Raw genomic sequence first — 15,781 nt, 5'->3', positions numbered from 1 at the left:
CTTCTGAATGCCGCTAGCTCGCCACCCACCCACGGGTGAACCTGGTCAGGGTGCTTTCTCTCAGGGGCAGACTCTTTTCCGGGCGGGCTACCGGTGTCTCTGTTTGCTCGTTTCTTTCTTCCATTTCGGGAAAGTCTTCCTTGCTGGGTGTGGAAATCTCCTATGCCTTCCCTCGCCTATTCTGTCAGCTTTAAAATTCTCTTTCAGTTGCCACCCTCACAGATGGATTAGGAAACTCTTTCCGGTGCACTCATTAGTGAAATGACCTCCAGGAAGCTGGAATCCAATATCTAATGGCCGATTTTTAGCGAGTCCACACGCCAGGGTGGTCGGGGTCCAATGCAGCCCCGGCCAGGCCCAGGCCCCTTGGACTAGGACACGGAGGAGGGTCCCGGCCCCCACGAAGCGGTGCCGGCAGTTCTCCACGGGCTTGGGCGTTTTCCAGAGGTAGGAGATGGAGGGGACTGATTTCTTCAGCGCCCCCCAAACCACGCCACCCCACCCCACCCATGGGACACATCCCCAGAGAGAGACGCCCCATACACTGGCTGTGCCCCAGCCCTGGCCCGGGGGAATAGGCGGCAGCCCACCCACAGGGCGAGGGGGGGGCGCAGCTGAAAGGGGTTGTGGGGGAGGGCGGCCCCTGGCTGGGGTCAAAGGGCGAGCGTCCCGCGCGTGCGCAGTCAGCGGCAGGCAGCGACGCGCTGGGGGTGGGCAGCGGGTAGGTGAAGGAGGCCGGGCGAGGAGACGAGGGGGGCTGGGAGGGCTCCACCTTGGCGAGTCCAGCCGTGGAGGCGCATCTTGTGTGAGTGTGAGTGAGTGTGAGTGTGTGTGTGTGTGTATAGAGAGACAGCCCCCCGCCCCGCCCCGCCCCGCCCATCACCCCCGTCCCTGGGAGCCCGGGGGACCCGGCCAGCGAACTCAAACGGCCCGGCCCGGCGCGGGGCCTGGGGCGGGAGGCGGCGGCGGGGAAGCCCAGAGAGGCTCGGCTTCTCGAGCGGGGCAGGGGCGCCCTCCGCCGCCGTCTAGGGCCACACCACCCTGAACGCCCCCGATCTCGTCTGGTCTCGGAAGCTAAGCAGGGTCGGGCCTGGTTAGTACTTGGATGGGAGACCGCCTGGGAATACCGGGTGCCACAGGCTGCTGCTTTTTTTTTTTTTTTTTGCCTCTTGTTCTGTCCCCTTTCTGGGAGCGCGGCGGCGGCCCTGGGTGGGGGTCACCCCCACCCTCAGCGCCCGCCCGCGGTGCCTGGCGCCCCAGCCCGCACCGTGGGGCCTCCTCTTGTCCCAAGCCGCGACACCGCGGCCACGCGGCAGCATGCGTGGCATCTGGACTGTCAGGTCTCAGACCAAAGGTCTGCTCTGTGGGAACCGACACGCTGGAGGAAACCTTGAGAGTCTGAGAGGGGAGGGAGTTCCAGAAGAAGGCCAGGATGTCATTTTGAGGGAGTATGTGACCAGAACTCGTCCCGTTGCTTTTGGGGTTCTATGGGCTACACGCAGGAATCTTTGGTGGTGGCACCTGATGTTGGGGGATCCGGAGTCACACCCAGACCTGCTCCACAGGCCTCCTTTTACTTTTCTCTTCGGATTCATTATTTTTAAAAAGTGTCTCTTACCTCTAGGATTGCATTTTCTTTTCTCTCTCTCTTCAAGCAGATGATGGGAGTACAAGTATTCAGGTGACATGTGTTGCCCGTGCCGCCCTCCCCCCTGTGTTCTTTTTTTTTTTTTTTTTTTTGAGACAGAGTCTCGTTTTGCTGCCCAGGCTAGAGTGAGTGCCATGGCGTCAGCCTAGCTCACAGCAACCTCAATCTCCGGGCTCAAGCAATCCTGCTGCCTCAGCCTCCCGAGTAGTTGGGACTACAGGCATGCACCACCACGCCCGGCTGTGTTTTTCTATATATATTAGTTGGCCAATTAATTTCTCTCTATTTTTAGTAGACGGGGTCTCGCTCTTGCTCAGGCTGGTTTCGAACTCCTGACCTGGAGCAATCCGCCCGCCTCGGCCTCCCAGAGAGCTAGGATTACAGGCGTGAGCCACCGCGCCCAGCCCCCCCTGTGTTCTTATTCATATACCTCTCATGTTGTTCCAGCGTATTGTGGGGGTACCAATGTTAAGGTCGGGTGCCTTGCCCTCTCCAAGCCTCCCCCCTCGGGTCAGAGCTTCAAGTGCGCCCATCCCCCAGTCGGTGCGCACCCACCCCATGCCTAATGGATGTGTATGCCCCTCCCCTCCACCCACCCGCCCGACACCCACCCGATGAAGGTGACTCCTCTCTGTCCACTTAGGCGTCCATTCGTTCGTACCAATTTGCTGGTGAGCGTGCTACGTGGTGCTCGTGTGTCCATTCTTGGGATACCTGGCTTACTGGAACGGGTTCCAGCTCTGGCCAGGAGAACACGAGAGGCGCCCTCTCACCGCTGCTCCTCACAGCCGAATGGCACTCCGTGGTGTCCACGCGCCACATTTTATTGATGCACTCCTGGATGGATGGGCACTCGGGTCGCTTCCACGTCTTTGGGATTGTGAATTGTGCCCTAACTGTCACCCTAACCCTTACCCAGCCCCCGTCTCCTCTGCCCCTGCCTGACGCACTCCTCCCCCGCCAGGCCCGTCACTGTCCTGGGCCCCCGCCTGACCGGCTCCTCCCCGCCCGGCCGGTCACCGTCCTCTTCCCCTGCCTGACCGGCTCCTCCGTCGCCTGGGCCTTCCAAGGGCTTGGTGTGGATGCTGCTTCCAGGAAGCCCTCCAGAAACCCGGCAGCAGGGTGGCCGCAGCAGTCTCCAGCAGCCGTCCCTAAGTCGCGTGAGTGCGGGGGACGTGCCCCCGCTGTGCCGCGGGGGCCCAGCCTGGTGTCTTCCCTGAGGCCCTGCGGCTGCCGGCTGGGCTGCCGCTCCCCGCAAGGGGAGAGCCGCGGAGGTGGGGACTGCCTCCTGATGGGGACGTACACGCAGCTCTCCACGTCGGATTCCGGGGCTCTCTGTCCTGCCCGAAGGCCCAGCTGGCCTGCGGGTCCTTAGAGTGGCAAAAACCTCCGAAAACTGAGATTGAGGGTCCGGTGGGTGTCTGCACTTTTGTGCTGGGCACCCCAGGGAGGCCCGGGGGCTGGCTGGACAACGTGGTCTGCTGGGCGGGGGGGTTGGAGGAGCAACTGATGCCCTTTGCACTTTGGGTAGCAAGAGTCTGAGGTGTCTCTGAGCCCTGTGCCCTGTGGGGGGGGGCGGGGGGGGGAGGAGGAGGAGCAGGAGGAGGAGGAGGTGGGAAGGGCCGGGGCCTGCAGTCCTGTTCCCGGGGTGGCACGGCAAGTGGCTTCTTCCACAGGCTGCTTGGCCTGGGCTCCCTGCACCTGGGCCTTTGGAGGACCGGCCCTGTGCTTGCCAACACTTCCTGCAGGGACCCAGAGCTGGGAGGTGGCATCTCTCAGCCCTGGGTCGGGCAGAGCCCCAGCGGGCCATGCCCACAACCTCTCTCAGCACCGGTCCCCCAGAAGGCTCCTTTGGGACCAGGATTCTCTTGCGGTGACTCTTTAAGGTCTGGCCCCTGGATGGAGGGGCACCAGGAGTAGAGGAGCAGGAAGGGGAAGGGGGTGGCCGTGCGAGGGGACACTTTGAGGCCAAGTCCCAGCTTCAGCCTGATCCTCCTGGGAACCCCGCTCTGAGACAAGGAGCCGGGCTTCGCATTCCCACAGCAGCCAGTCGTGGGCTGAGGACACCTGGGGCGTTGGGAACTCCCTGGCTTCTCCTTGGTTTAACGTCTAGAGCTGCTTGTGAATCGCGCCGCCACACACACCCGAGCGCAGGTGTCTTCCGCACAGACTGCGGGCCTCGCTCTTCTGAATGCCGCTAGCTCGCCACCCACCCACGGGTGAACCTGGTCAGGGTGCTTTCTCTCAGGGGCAGACTCTTTTCCGGGCGGGCTACCGGTGTCTCTGTTTGCTCGTTTCTTTCTTCCATTTCGGGAAAGTCTTCCTTGCTGGGTGTGGAAATCTCCTATGCCTTCCCTCGCCTATTCTGTCAGCTTTAAAATTCTCTTTCAGTTGCCACCCTCACAGATGGATTAGGAAACTCTTTCCGGTGCACTCATTAGTGAAATGACCTCCAGGAAGCTGGAATCCAATATCTAATGGCCGATTTTTAGCGAGTCCACACGCCAGGGTGGTCGGGGTCCAATGCAGCCCCGGCCAGGCCCAGGCCCCTTGGACTAGGACACGGAGGAGGGTCCCGGCCCCCACGAAGCGGTGCCGGCAGTTCTCCACGGGCTTGGGCGTTTTCCAGAGGTAGGAGATGGAGGGGACTGATTTCTTCAGCGCCCCCCAAACCACGCCACCCCACCCCACCCATGGGACACATCCCCAGAGAGAGACGCCCCATACACTGGCTGTGCCCCAGCCCTGGCCCGGGGGAATAGGCGGCAGCCCACCCACAGGGCGAGGGGGGGGCGCAGCTGAAAGGGGTTGTGGGGGAGGGCGGCCCCTGGCTGGGGTCAAAGGGCGAGCGTCCCGCGCGTGCGCAGTCAGCGGCAGGCAGCGACGCGCTGGGGGTGGGCAGCGGGTAGGTGAAGGAGGCCGGGCGAGGAGACGAGGGGGGCTGGGAGGGCTCCACCTTGGCGAGTCCAGCCGTGGAGGCGCATCTTGTGTGAGTGTGAGTGAGTGTGAGTGTGTGTGTGTGTGTATAGAGAGACAGCCCCCCGCCCCGCCCCGCCCCGCCCATCACCCCCGTCCCTGGGAGCCCGGGGGACCCGGCCAGCGAACTCAAACGGCCCGGCCCGGCGCGGGGCCTGGGGCGGGAGGCGGCGGCGGGGAAGCCCAGAGAGGCTCGGCTTCTCGAGCGGGGCAGGGGCGCCCTCCGCCGCCGTCTAGGGCCACACCACCCTGAACGCCCCCGATCTCGTCTGGTCTCGGAAGCTAAGCAGGGTCGGGCCTGGTTAGTACTTGGATGGGAGACCGCCTGGGAATACCGGGTGCCACAGGCTGCTGCTTTTTTTTTTTTTTTTTGCCTCTTGTTCTGTCCCCTTTCTGGGAGCGCGGCGGCGGCCCTGGGTGGGGGTCACCCCCACCCTCAGCGCCCGCCCGCGGTGCCTGGCGCCCCAGCCCGCACCGTGGGGCCTCCTCTTGTCCCAAGCCGTGACACCGCGGCCACGCGGCAGCATGCGTGGCATCTGGACTGTCAGGTCTCAGACCAAAGGTCTGCTCTGTGGGAACCGACACGCTGGAGGAAACCTTGAGAGTCTGAGAGGGGAGGGAGTTCCAGAAGAAGGCCAGGATGTCATTTTGAGGGAGTATGTGACCAGAACTCGTCCCGTTGCTTTTGGGGTTCTATGGGCTACACGCAGGAATCTTTGGTGGTGGCACCTGATGTTGGGGGATCCGGAGTCACACCCAGACCTGCTCCACAGGCCTCCTTTTACTTTTCTCTTCGGATTCATTATTTTTAAAAAGTGTCTCTTACCTCTAGGATTGCATTTTCTTTTCTCTCTCTCTTCAAGCAGATGATGGGAGTACAAGTATTCAGGTGACATGTGTTGCCCGTGCCCCCCTCCCCCCTGTGTTCTTTTTTTTTTTTTTTTGAGACAGAGTCTCGTTTTGCTGCCCAGGCTAGAGTGAGTGCCATGGCGTCAGCCTAGCTCACAGCAACCTCAATCTCCGGGCTCAAGCAATCCTGCTGCCTCAGCCTCCCGAGTAGTTGGGACTACAGGCATGCACCACCACGCCCGGCTGTGTTTTTCTATATATATTAGTTGGCCAATTAATTTCTCTCTATTTTTAGTAGAGACGGGGTCTCGCTCTTGCTCAGGCTGGTTTCGAACTCCTGACCTGGAGCAATCCGCCCGCCTCGGCCTCCCAGAGAGCTAGGATTACAGGCGTGAGCCACCGCGCCCGGCCCCCCCTGTGTTCTTATTCATATACCTCTCATGTTGTTCCAGCGTATTGTGGGGGTACCAATGTTAAGGTCGGGTGCCTTGCCCTCTCCAAGCCTCCCCCCTCGGGTCAGAGCTTCAAGTGCGCCCATCCCCCAGTCGGTGCGCACCCACCCCATGCCTAATGGATGTGTATGCCCCTCCCCTCCCCCCACCCGCCCGACACCCACCCGATGAAGGTGACTCCTCTCTGTCCACTTAGGCGTCCATCCGTTCGTACCAATTTGCTGGTGAGCGTGCTCACGTGGTGCTCGTGTGTCCATTCTTGGGATACCTGGCTTACTGGAACGGGTTCCAGCTCTGGCCAGGAGAACACGAGAGGCGCCCTCTCACCGCTGCTCCTCACAGCCGAATGGCACTCCGTGGTGTCCACGCGCCACATTTTATTGATGCACTCCTGGATGGATGGGCACTCGGGTCGCTTCCACGTCTTTGGGATTGTGAATTGTGCCCTAACTGTCACCCTAACCCTTACCCAGCCCCCGTCTCCTCTGCCCCTGCCTGACGCACTCCTCCCCGGCCAGACCCGTCACTGTCCTGGGCCCCCGCCTGACCGGCTCCTCCCCGCCCGGCCGGTCACCGTCCTCTGCCCCTGCCTGACACGCTCCTTCCCGCCCGGCCTCTCACCGTCCTCGGCCCCTGCCTGACCGGCTCCTCCGTCGCCTGGGCCTTCCAAGGGCTTGGTGTGGATGCTGCTTCCAGGAAGCCCTCCAGAAACCCGGCAGCAGGGTGGCCGCAGCAGTCTCCAGCAGCCGTCCCTAAGTCGCGTGAGTGCGGGGGACGTGCCCCCGCTGTGCCGCGGGGGCCCAGCCTGGTGTCTTCCCTGAGGCCCTGCGGCTGCCGGCTGGGCTGCCGCTCCCCGCAAGGGGAGAGCCGCGGAGGTGGGGACCGCCTCCTGATGGGGACGTACACGCAGCTCTCCACGTCGGATTCCGGGGCTCTCTGTCCTGCCCGAAGGCCCAGCTGGCCTGCGGGTCCTTAGAGTGGCAAAAACCTCCGAAAACTGAGATTGAGGGTCCGGTGGGTGTCTGCACTTTTGTGCTGGGCACCCCAGGGAGGCCCGGGGGCTGGCTGGACAACGTGGTCTGCTGGGCGGGGGGGTTGGAGGAGCAACTGATGCCCTTTGCACTTTGGGTAGCAAGAGTCTGAGGTGTCTCTGAGCCCTGTGCCCTGTGGGGGGGGGCCGGAGGGGAGGAGGAGGAGCAGGAGGAGGAGGAGGTGGGAAGGGCCGGGGCCTGCAGTCCTGTTCCCGGGGTGGCACGGCAAGTGGCTTCTTCCACAGGCTGCTTGGCCTGGGCTCCCTGCACCTGGGCCTTTGGAGGACCGGCCCTGTGCTTGCCAACACTTCCTGCAGGGACCCAGAGCTGGGAGGTGGCATCTCTCAGCCCTGGGTCGGGCAGAGCCCCAGCGGGCCATGCCCACAACCTCTCTCAGCACCGGTCCCCCAGAAGGCTCCTTTGGTACCAGGATTCTCTTGCGGTGACTCTTTAAGGTCTGGCCCCTGGATGGAGGGGCACCAGGAGTAGAGGAGCAGGAAGGGGAAGGGGGTGGCCGTGCGAGGGGACACTTTGAGGCCAAGTCCCAGCTTCAGCCTGATCCTCCTGGGAACCCCGCTCTGAGACAAGGAGCCGGGCTTCGCATTCCCACAGCAGCCAGTCGTGGGCTGAGGACACCTGGGGCGTTGGGAACTCCCTGGCTTCTCCTTGGTTTAACGTCTAGAGCTGCTTGTGAATCGCGCCGCCACACACACCCGAGCGCAGGTGTCTTCCGCACAGACTGCGGGCCTCGCTCTTCTGAATGCCGCTGGCTCGCCACCCACCCACGGGTGAACCTGGTCAGGGTGCTTTCTCTCAGGGGCAGACTCTTTTCCGGGCGGGCTACCGGTGTCTCTGTTTGCTCGTTTCTTTCTTCCATTTCGGGAAAGTCTTCCTTGCTGGGTGTGGAAATCTCCTATGCCTTCCCTCGCCTATTCTGTCAGCTTTAAAATTCTCTTTCAGTTGCCACCCTCACAGATGGATTAGGAAACTCTTTCCGGTGCACTCATTAGTGAAATGACCTCCAGGAAGCTGGAATCCAATATCTAATGGCCGATTTTTAGCGAGTCCACACGCCAGGGTGGTCGGGGTCCAATGCAGCCCCGGCCAGGCCCAGGCCCCTTGGACTAGGACACGGAGGAGGGTCCCGGCCCCCACGAAGCGGTGCCGGCAGTTCTCCACGGGCTTGGGCGTTTTCCAGAGGTAGGAGATGGAGGGGACTGATTTCTTCAGCGCCCCCCAAACCACGCCACCCCACCCCACCCATGGGACACATCCCCAGAGAGAGACGCCCCATACACTGGCTGTGCCCCAGCCCTGGCCCGGGGGAATAGGCGGCAGCCCACCCACAGGGCGAGGGGGGGGCGCAGCTGAAAGGGGTTGTGGGGGAGGGCGGCCCCTGGCTGGGGTCAAAGGGCGAGCGTCCCGCGCGTGCGCAGTCAGCGGCAGGCAGCGACGCGCTGGGGGTGGGCAGCGGGTAGGTGAAGGAGGCCGGGCGAGGAGACGAGGGGGGCTGGGAGGGCTCCACCTTGGCGAGTCCAGCCGTGGAGGCGCATCTTGTGTGAGTGTGAGTGAGTGTGAGTGTGTGTGTGTGTGTATAGAGAGACAGCCCCCCGCCCCGCCCCGCCCCGCCCATCACCCCCGTCCCTGGGAGCCCGGGGGACCCGGCCAGCGAACTCAAACGGCCCGGCCCGGCGCGGGGCCTGGGGCGGGAGGCGGCGGCGGGGAAGCCCAGAGAGGCTCGGCTTCTCGAGCGGGGCAGGGGCGCCCTCCGCCGCCGTCTAGGGCCACACCACCCTGAACGCCCCCGATCTCGTCTGGTCTCGGAAGCTAAGCAGGGTCGGGCCTGGTTAGTACTTGGATGGGAGACCGCCTGGGAATACCGGGTGCCACAGGCTGCTGCTTTTTTTTTTTTTTTTTGCCTCTTGTTCTGTCCCCTTTCTGGGAGCGCGGCGGCGGCCCGGGGTGGGGGTCACCCCCACCCTCAGCGCCCGCCCGCGGTGCCTGGCGCCCCAGCCCGCACCGTGGGGCCTCCTCTTGTCCCAAGCCGCGACACCGCGGCCACGCGGCAGCATGCGTGGCATCTGGACTGTCAGGTCTCAGACCAAAGGTCTGCTCTGTGGGAACCGACACGCTGGAGGAAACCTTGAGAGTCTGAGAGGGGAGGGAGTTCCAGAAGAAGGCCAGGATGTCATTTTGAGGGAGTATGTGACCAGAACTCGTCCCGTTGCTTTTGGGGTTCTATGGGCTACACGCAGGAATCTTTGGTGGTGGCACCTGATGTTGGGGGATCCGGAGTCACACCCAGACCTGCTCCACAGGCCTCCTTTTACTTTTCTCTTCGGATTCATTATTTTTAAAAAGTGTCTCTTACCTCTAGGATTGCATTTTCTTTTCTCTCTCTCTTCAAGCAGATGATGGGAGTACAAGTATTCAGGTGACATGTGTTGCCCGTGCCGCCCTCCCCCCTGTGTTCTTTTTTTTTTTTTTTTTTTTGAGACAGAGTCTCGTTTTGCTGCCCAGGCTAGAGTGAGTGCCATGGCGTCAGCCTAGCTCACAGCAACCTCAATCTCCGGGCTCAAGCAATCCTGCTGCCTCAGCCTCCCGAGTAGTTGGGACTACAGGCATGCACCACCACGCCCGGCTGTGTTTTTCTATATATATTAGTTGGCCAATTAATTTCTCTCTATTTTTAGTAGAGACGGGGTCTCGCTCTTGCTCAGGCTGGTTTCGAACTCCTGACCTGGAGCAATCCGCCCGCCTCGGCCTCCCAGAGAGCTAGGATTACAGGCGTGAGCCACCGCGCCCAGCCCCCCCTGTGTTCTTATTCATATACCTCTCATGTTGTTCCAGCGTATTGTGGGGGTACCAATGTTAAGGTCGGGTGCCTTGCCCTCTCCAAGCCTCCCCCCTCGGGTCAGAGCTTCAAGTGCGCCCATCCCCCAGTCGGTGCGCACCCACCCCATGCCTAATGGATGTGTATGCCCCTCCCCTCCCCCCACCCGCCCGACACCCACCCGATGAAGGTGACTCCTCTCTGTCCACTTAGGCGTCCATTCGTTCGTACCAATTTGCTGGTGAGCGTGCTCACGTGGTGCTCGTGTGTCCATTCTTGGGATACCTGGCTTACTGGAACGGGTTCCAGCTCTGGCCAGGAGAACACGAGAGGCGCCCTCTCACCGCTGCTCCTCACAGCCGAATGGCACTCCGTGGTGTCCACGCGCCACATTTTATTGATGCACTCCTGGATGGATGGGCACTCGGGTCGCTTCCACGTCTTTGGGATTGTGAATTGTGCCCTAACTGTCACCCTAACCCTTACCCAGCCCCCGTCTCCTCTGCCCCTGCCTGACGCACTCCTCCCCCGCCAGGCCCGTCACTGTCCTGGGCCCCCGCCTGACCGGCTCCTCCCCGCCCGGCCGGTCACCGTCCTCTGCCCCTGCCTGACCGGCTCCTCCGTCGCCTGGGCCTTCCAAGGGCTTGGTGTGGATGCTGCTTCCAGGAAGCCCTCCAGAAACCCGGCAGCAGGGTGGCCGCAGCAGTCTCCAGCAGCCGTCCCTAAGTCGCGTGAGTGCGGGGGACGTGACCCCGCTGTGCCGCGGGGGCCCAGCCTGGTGTCTTCCCTGAGGCCCTGCGGCTGCCGGCTGGGCTGCCGCTCCCCGCAAGGGGAGAGCCGCGGAGGTGGGGACTGCCTCCTGATGGGGACGTACACGCAGCTCTCCACGTCGGATTCCGGGGCTCTCTGTCCTGCCCGAAGGCCCAGCTGGCCTGCGGGTCCTTAGAGTGGCAAAAACCTCCGAAAACTGAGATTGAGGGTCCGGTGGGTGTCTGCACTTTTGTGCTGGGCACCCCAGGGAGGCCCGGGGGCTGGCTGGACAACGTGGTCTGCTGGGCGGGGGGGTTGGAGGAGCAACTGATGCCCTTTGCACTTTGGGTAGCAAGAGTCTGAGGTGTCTCTGAGCCCTGTGCCCTGTGGGGGGGGGGCCGGGGGGGAGGAGGAGGAGCAGGAGGAGGAGGAGGTGGGAAGGGCCGGGGCCTGCAGTCCTGTTCCCGGGGTGGCACGGCAAGTGGCTTCTTCCACAGGCTGCTTGGCCTGGGCTCCCTGCACCTGGGCCTTTGGAGGACCGGCCCTGTGCTTGCCAACACTTCCTGCAGGGACCCAGAGCTGGGAGGTGGCATCTCTCAGCCCTGGGTCGGGCAGAGCCCCAGCGGGCCATGCCCACAACCTCTCTCAGCACCGGTCCCCCAGAAGGCTCCTTTGGGACCAGGATTCTCTTGCGGTGACTCTTTAAGGTCTGGCCCCTGGATGGAGGGGCACCAGGAGTAGAGGAGCAGGAAGGGGAAGGGGGTGGCCGTGCGAGGGGACACTTTGAGGCCAAGTCCCAGCTTCAGCCTGATCCTCCTGGGAACCCCGCTCTGAGACAAGGAGCCGGGCTTCGCATTCCCACAGCAGCCAGTCGTGGGCTGAGGACACCTGGGGCGTTGGGAACTCCCTGGCTTCTCCTTGGTTTAACGTCTAGAGCTGCTTGTGAATCGCGCCGCCACACACACCCGAGCGCAGGTGTCTTCCGCACAGACTGCGGGCCTCGCTCTTCTGAATGCCGCTAGCTCGCCACCCACCCACGGGTGAACCTGGTCAGGGTGCTTTCTCTCAGGGGCAGACTCTTTTCCGGGCGGGCTACCGGTGTCTCTGTTTGCTCGTTTCTTTCTTCCATTTCGGGAAAGTCTTCCTTGCTGGGTGTGGAAATCTCCTATGCCTTCCCTCGCCTATTCTGTCAGCTTTAAAATTCTCTTTCAGTTGCCACCCTCACAGATGGATTAGGAAACTCTTTCCGGTGCACTCATTAGTGAAATGACCTCCAGGAAGCTGGAATCCAATATCTAATGGCCGATTTTTAGCGAGTCCACACGCCAGGGTGGTCGGGGTCCAATGCAGCCCCGGCCAGGCCCAGGCCCCTTGGACTAGGACACGGAGGAGGGTCCCGGCCCCCACGAAGCGGTGCCGGCAGTTCTCCACGGGCTTGGGCGTTTTCCAGAGGTAGGAGATGGAGGGGACTGATTTCTTCAGCGCCCCCCAAACCACGCCACCCCACCCCACCCATGGGACACATCCCCAGAGAGAGACGCCCCATACACTGGCTGTGCCCCAGCCCTGGCCCGGGGGAATAGGCGGCAGCCCACCCACAGGGCGAGGGGGGGGCGCAGCTGAAAGGGGTTGTGGGGGAGGGCGGCCCCTGGCTGGGGTCAAAGGGCGAGCGTCCCGCGCGTGCGCAGTCAGCGGCAGGCAGCGACGCGCTGGGGGTGGGCAGCGGGTAGGTGAAGGAGGCCGGGCGAGGAGACGAGGGGGGCTGGGAGGGCTCCACCTTGGCGAGTCCAGCCGTGGAGGCGCATCTTGTGTGAGTGTGAGTGAGTGTGAGTGTGTGTGTGTGTGTATAGAGAGACAGCCCCCCGCCCCGCCCCGCCCCGCCCATCACCCCCGTCCCTGGGAGCCCGGGGGACCCGGCCAGCGAACTCAAACGGCCCGGCCCGGCGCGGGGCCTGGGGCGGGAGGCGGCGGCGGGGAAGCCCAGAGAGGCTCGGCTTCTCGAGCGGGGCAGGGGCGCCCTCCGCCGCCGTCTAGGGCCACACCACCCTGAACGCCCCCGATCTCGTCTGGTCTCGGAAGCTAAGCAGGGTCGGGCCTGGTTAGTACTTGGATGGGAGACCGCCTGGGAATACCGGGTGCCACAGGCTGCTGCTTTTTTTTTTTTTTTTTGCCTCTTGTTCTGTCCCCTTTCTGGGAGCGCGGCGGCGGCCCGGGGTGGGGGTCACCCCCACCCTCAGCGCCCGCCCGCGGTGCCTGGCGCCCCAGCCCGCACCGTGGGGCCTCCTCTTGTCCCAAGCCGTGACACCGCGGCCACGCGGCAGCATGCGTGGCATCTGGACTGTCAGGTCTCAGACCAAAGGTCTGCTCTGTGGGAACCGACACGCTGGAGGAAACCTTGAGAGTCTGAGAGGGGAGGGAGTTCCAGAAGAAGGCCAGGATGTCATTTTGAGGGAGTATGTGACCAGAACTCGTCCCGTTGCTTTTGGGGTTCTATGGGCTACACGCAGGAATCTTTGGTGGTGGCACCTGATGTTGGGGGATCCGGAGTCACACCCAGACCTGCTCCACAGGCCTCCTTTTACTTTTCTCTTCGGATTCATTATTTTTAAAAAGTGTCTCTTACCTCTAGGATTGCATTTTCTTTTCTCTCTCTCTTCAAGCAGATGATGGGAGTACAAGTATTCAGGTGACATGTGTTGCCCGTGCCCCCCTCCCCCCTGTGTTCTTTTTTTTTTTTTTTGAGACAGAGTCTCGTTTTGCTGCCCAGGCTAGAGTGAGTGCCATGGCGTCAGCCTAGCTCACAGCAACCTCAATCTCCGGGCTCAAGCAATCCTGCTGCCTCAGCCTCCCGAGTAGTTGGGACTACAGGCATGCACCACCACGCCCGGCTGTGTTTTTCTATATATATTAGTTGGCCAATTAATTTCTCTCTATTTTTAGTAGAGACGGGGTCTCGCTCTTGCTCAGGCTGGTTTCGAACTCCTGACCTGGAGCAATCCGCCCGCCTCGGCCTCCCAGAGAGCTAGGATTACAGGCGTGAGCCACCGCGCCCGGCCCCCCCTGTGTTCTTATTCATATACCTCTCATGTTGTTCCAGCGTATTGTGGGGGTACCAATGTTAAGGTCGGGTGCCTTGCCCTCTCCAAGCCTCCCCCCTCGGGTCAGAGCTTCAAGTGCGCCCATCCCCCAGTCGGTGCGCACCCACCCCATGCCTAATGGATGTGTATGCCCCTCCCCTCCCCCCACCCGCCCGACACCCACCCGATGAAGGTGACTCCTCTCTGTCCACTTAGGCGTCCATCCGTTCGTACCAATTTGCTGGTGAGCGTGCTCACGTGGTGCTCGTGTGTCCATTCTTGGGATACCTGGCTTACTGGAACGGGTTCCAGCTCTGGCCAGGAGAACACGAGAGGCGCCCTCTCACCGCTGCTCCTCACAGCCGAATGGCACTCCGTGGTGTCCACGCGCCACATTTTATTGATGCACTCCTGGATGGATGGGCACTCGGGTCGCTTCCACGTCTTTGGGATTGTGAATTGTGCCCTAACTGTCACCCTAACCCTTACCCAGCCCCCGTCTCCTCTGCCCCTGCCTGACGCACTCCTCCCCGGCCAGACCCGTCACTGTCCTGGGCCCCCGCCTGACCGGCTCCTCCCCGCCCGGCCGGTCACCGTCCTCTGCCCCTGCCTGACACGCTCCTTCCCGCCCGGCCTCTCACCGTCCTCGGCCCCTGCCTGACCGGCTCCTCCGTCGCCTGGGCCTTCCAAGGGCTTGGTGTGGATGCTGCTTCCAGGAAGCCCTCCAGAAACCCGGCAGCAGGGTGGCCGCAGCAGTCTCCAGCAGCCGTCCCTAAGTCGCGTGAGTGCGGGGGACGTGCCCCCGCTGTGCCGCGGGGGCCCAGCCTGGTGTCTTCCCTGAGGCCCTGCGGCTGCCGGCTGGGCTGCCGCTCCCCGCAAGGGGAGAGCCGCGGAGGTGGGGACCGCCTCCTGATGGGGACGTACACGCAGCTCTCCACGTCGGATTCCGGGGCTCTCTGTCCTGCCCGAAGGCCCAGCTGGCCTGCGGGTCCTTAGAGTGGCAAAAACCTCCGAAAACTGAGATTGAGGGTCCGGTGGGTGTCTGCACTTTTGTGCTGGGCACCCCAGGGAGGCCCGGGGGCTGGCTGGACAACGTGGTCTGCTGGGCGGGGGGGTTGGAGGAGCAACTGATGCCCTTTGCACTTTGGGTAGCAAGAGTCTGAGGTGTCTCTGAGCCCTGTGCCCTGTGGGGGGGGCCGGGGGGGAGGAGGAGGAGCAGGAGGAGGAGGAGGTGGGAAGGGCCGGGGCCTGCAGTCCTGTTCCCGGGGTGGCAGGGCAAGTGGCTTCTTCCACAGGCTGCTTGGCCTGGGCTCCCTGCACCTGGGCCTTTGGAGGACCGGCCCTGTGCTTGCCAACACTTCCTGCAGGGACCCAGAGCTGGGAGGTGGCATCTCTCAGCCCTGGGTCGGGCAGAGCCCCAGCGGGCCATGCCCACAACCTCTCTCAGCACCGGTCCCCCAGAAGGCTCCTTTGGGACCAGGATTCTCTTGCGGTGACTCTTTAAGGTCTGGCCCCTGGATGGAGGGGCACCAGGAGTAGAGGAGCAGGAAGGGGAAGGGGGTGGCCGTGCGAGGGGACACTTTGAGGCCAAGTCCCAGCTTCAGCCTGATCCTCCTGGGAACCCCGCTCTGAGACAAGGAGCCGGGCTTCGCATTCCCACAGCAGCCAGTCGTGGGCTGAGGACACCTGGGGCGTTGGGAACTCCCTGGCTTCTCCTTGGTTTAACGTCTAGAGCTGCTTGTGAATCGCGCCGCCACACACACCCGAGCGCAGGTGTCTTCCGCACAGACTGCGGGCCTCGCTCTTCTGAATGCCGCTGGCTCGCCACCCACCCACGGGTGAACCTGGTCAGGGTGCTTTCTCTCAGGGGCAGACTCTTTTCCGGGCGGGCTACCGGTGTCTCTGTTTGCTCGTTTCTTTCTTCCATTTCGGGAAAGTCTTCCTTGCTGGGTGTGGAAATCTCCTATGCCTTCCCTCGCCTATTCTGTCAGCTTTAAAATTCTCTTTCAGTTGCCACCCTCACAGATGGATTAGGAAACTCTTTCCGGTGCACTCATTAGTGAAATGACCTCCAGGAAGCTGGAATCCAATATCTAATGGCCGATTTTTAGCGAGTCCACACGCCAGGGTGGTCGGGGTCCAATGCAGCCCCGGCCAGGCCCAGG

General features: G+C 62.7%; 4 non-coding genes across 4 annotated transcripts; all 4 read left to right on the top strand.

Moving 5' to 3' along the window:
* Positions 1-1,023: 1,023 nt before the first annotated feature.
* On the top strand, positions 1,024-1,142 carry LOC142866494 (5S ribosomal RNA). The gene has a single exon (XR_012916475.1). It is a non-coding gene; the product is annotated as a 5S ribosomal RNA (ribosomal RNA).
* Positions 1,143-4,855: 3,713 nt separating this feature from the next.
* On the top strand, positions 4,856-4,974 carry LOC142866493 (5S ribosomal RNA). The gene has a single exon (XR_012916474.1). It is a non-coding gene; the product is annotated as a 5S ribosomal RNA (ribosomal RNA).
* Positions 4,975-8,732: 3,758 nt separating this feature from the next.
* LOC142866492 (5S ribosomal RNA) lies at positions 8,733-8,851 on the top strand. The gene has a single exon (XR_012916473.1). It is a non-coding gene; the product is annotated as a 5S ribosomal RNA (ribosomal RNA).
* Positions 8,852-12,567: 3,716 nt separating this feature from the next.
* On the top strand, positions 12,568-12,686 carry LOC142866491 (5S ribosomal RNA). Its single transcript, XR_012916472.1, has one exon. It is a non-coding gene; the product is annotated as a 5S ribosomal RNA (ribosomal RNA).
* Positions 12,687-15,781: the final 3,095 nt, after the last annotated feature.

This window comes from Microcebus murinus, unplaced genomic scaffold (assembly GCF_040939455.1).
Source record: "Microcebus murinus isolate Inina unplaced genomic scaffold, M.murinus_Inina_mat1.0 scaf006_hap2_Mmur4.0, whole genome shotgun sequence".
Lineage (NCBI taxonomy): Eukaryota > Metazoa > Chordata > Mammalia > Primates > Cheirogaleidae > Microcebus > Microcebus murinus.
This window is presented reverse-complemented; position numbering and strand designations above follow the sequence as displayed.